Below are 3,434 nucleotides of genomic sequence, written 5' to 3'. Positions count from 1 at the left end.
AACGGTGTTAGCGAAACGCGTTAATTTAATAAACGGTCAATTTCGGGACCGGATATAAACAATTATTTCCCAGCCTCAGGCTTTCAATCTACTAGATTACAAATGTATTTACCCTGCTCTCGCCTCCATCTTCGCTCCTGAACTAGCAGGGCAAAATGTCGCGGACGATTAATTTCGCACATTATTTATTGTGGTTTGTAGTATTTAGTTATTGATTTTTTTAGTCTGGCTATCTTTCTTCCCAGATCTGCCGAAGAGTGTGAATCATATTTAATCGTTTTTAAATTTTCCTGATTGAAATAAATTAATCATTGAAATAAATGAATCATTCGCACTTAATATAGCTGTTTAAATGAGAGAATATTACTGAGTTATAATTCACAATAACTCAATACTATTCAACTTTGTTGTCTAGTCAAATACATGAAATTTTGTTTACACTCTTTAAAACATTTGACTTCGAGTACATTTCCAGCAATAAAGAGACAAACAACATTCTTGAGTACTGTCCATGCAATAAAGAGACAACACTCTTGAGTACTGTCCTGCAATAAACAAACGAACACTCTTGAGTACTGTCCCTCCATTAAAGAGACGAACACTCTTGAGTACTGTCCTTCCATTAAAGAGACAAACAACACTTTTGAGTATTGTCTCTGCAATAGAAAAACAACACTCTTGAGTACTATCCATGTACTAAAGAGACAAGCAACACTATTGAGTACATTCCCCAATTAAAGAGACACCACTCTTGAGAGTAATATCCTCAATTAAAGAGACAAACAACACTCTTGAGTACCATCTTCCATTAAAGAGACAAACAACACTCTTAAGGACTATTTTCCATTAAAGAGACAAACAACAGTCCTTTGTCATAGTTAGAAGTAAATATATTCTTTATCCACTAATGAGTTAATTGTGGCAAATGTATTCAGTCTTGTGGCTGGATTATATCCCTAATTTTATTTTCAAATCATATACGGCGAAATCCAAAATTTGGAATTGATTGTTTTAGAATACAGATAGCATGAGCTTATCAGATGTGAATCGATTATTCGCATTGCTGATTCCTGCCTTGATGTTCACTTATTGTGTAGGTCATATCAGTAATGAAACCAAATTTATTTATTGGAAGAATAGAGATTAAACTGCCTGATATTAAAGACGCTGGCAGCAATAAGGCAAGTGATCCCACAACACCATCGGCGGATAATCGTCGATATATGTTGGTTGGTTGGTTTAACTGCAGTTTTAACACATTATTGGTTATATCATGCCGAGGAAGTGGCAGTTAAACGCCTTTCTTCAGACCACACAGAATCCCACCTGGACTGGCATGTGCGGGTAACGAACCTGAAACTCTATTAATCGTCGATTCAATAAACTTGGAAAATGTTACAGAGAAAGCATTGCACGGAACGTAAGAGGAAGAGAGAAGAATAATCGGGGCACAAAACTATTAGACATGTTGGGAACGTAATCCTTAAGGCTGTAAAATTATTATGAAAGATGTTCGACTAGGAATATAACAGCTGTGCAACAGCATTATGAAAGATTCTTGTTAGGATTATAACAGGATTTTTGTATTGTAATACTCTTTTAAAATCTCATAACACACACACACACACTATTCCTTTACAGGCCTGATTGCAAACTTGTTAATACATGATCTTTTCCCACTTGTCATGACCCAAAATGCAGATAACGTGCAAGTGATAAGAGTTATATTCTATACAACCATTAAAGTAAGAGCTACCGATAGTTGTTACATTCTGTACTTCCATTAGGCCACGAGCTCCGAATGGTTTGTTCAGCATTATATACTAAATTCATCATAGTGCATAGTGAATTATGTAAGACTCAACAGCGCAGTCAAGTCAATACTTGCATGTGTTGTTATGTTTATATTAAATTATATCGAAGAAAAATGCAGGTTACCTCGACATTGTTTGCTCGAGTTCAAAACTTCAACATTCACCTTAATGGCAAGTTTTTGTCAAGTATTAAAGCACTCGAACCTGTTTATTATTCCAAATGCTTGGTCATAGATGCACTCCTAAATCTGATATCTGTCTTTGATTATGAGTTTTATTTTTTAAAAATTGAAGAAAAGAAAAAGGTTCGAGTGCGAGACTTATGACGTTATCCGTACCTACGTCAGAAATCTGTTTCCCAATTCGTTTCTGTACGATACCTCCAGTTCTCCAAAATATGAATTGTACTTCGGGTAAAGAAAAAACTTGTCAATTTCAGTATCTACAAGTAAAAAAAAAGTAATTGGCATAATGAATAAAAGAATAAAACTGTTTTTCTTTCTCTTCATAATATCATTAATTCTTTATCACATACCTGCACCAAACCTTTATAGATGGCTTGCACTTTTGCTATAGATAAATCATGCAGAGTGCGGGTTAAAAAAAGTGAACGATTAAGGTTACTGACAGGAAAAAGAAAGATTGTTTCCGCACAATAAAATCAGTTCAATTCACATACCTGAATCAAATTTTGTGCATGGCTTGCATGACAGAAGCCTGTATATTTTTGGGTCAAAGGTTAAGGCTCCTGTGGCTGTACAATAAATGTGACTTATGCACATAAATGTTAGATTTAGATCATGCACCATCACCAATGTTTGTAGATGGCTCAAACATTTGGTTTGGAACAAGTAGAGTTGAAGGGCAAAGGTCAAAGGAACTGACTGAAAGAAGAAATATGCTTTATTACAAAATAACTCCAGTACTATACCACTTACCTTTTCCCAAATTTGTAGAGGACATGCGCATTAAGGATGGAAGAGGTTTAGTTTCTTTGGCGTCAACAGGTTATAGATCAAAGCTATTTTGACTTAGAGAAAAAAAAGAGCTTTGTGGAATACATTTTGTTCAAGAGTAAATGCCTTAACCAATATATGTGGATGGTTTGCACTCAACGCCAAAAATGATGGAGGACATGAGTTAAACGTTATTGTAATGACAAGTCGAATACGAATTTGGGGTTCCGCACATTGAATTCAGTTCAAGACCACATACGTTACCTATAGGTAAAAGTCACAGAGATCAGCTGGTCAGTTATCTCGAGTCAACAATGTCCTACTAGTACTATCTGATTAAAATCAGATCTCCACTATCCTACATGAAGATCTGACAGCGACAGCTTAGGGGCCATGCTCTTTTGACATTTTAACCAATTAGCCAAAGGAAATGCAACTTTCAACAAATTTGAAAGTGAGTCAAATCGTTATGCTCTTGAGACACGCTTCTCAGTCTCCCAAACGCGAAGATAAAAGATTTCGTACGATTCACTGATACAGTTAGCGACTATGGTTGTGTATAGGTCACTGGAACATGACCCCTAGACGATCGCTGTTAGATTTTCACGTAGGACAATGGAGATCTGATTTTGATCAGATTGCCACTAGTGCTTACACAGACTAA

This window comes from Sinohyriopsis cumingii, chromosome 12 (genome assembly GCF_028554795.1).
Source record: "Sinohyriopsis cumingii isolate HCF-2022 chromosome 12, ASM2855479v2, whole genome shotgun sequence".
Lineage (NCBI taxonomy): Eukaryota > Metazoa > Mollusca > Bivalvia > Unionida > Unionidae > Sinohyriopsis > Sinohyriopsis cumingii.
Note: the sequence above shows the minus strand (reverse complement) of the source record.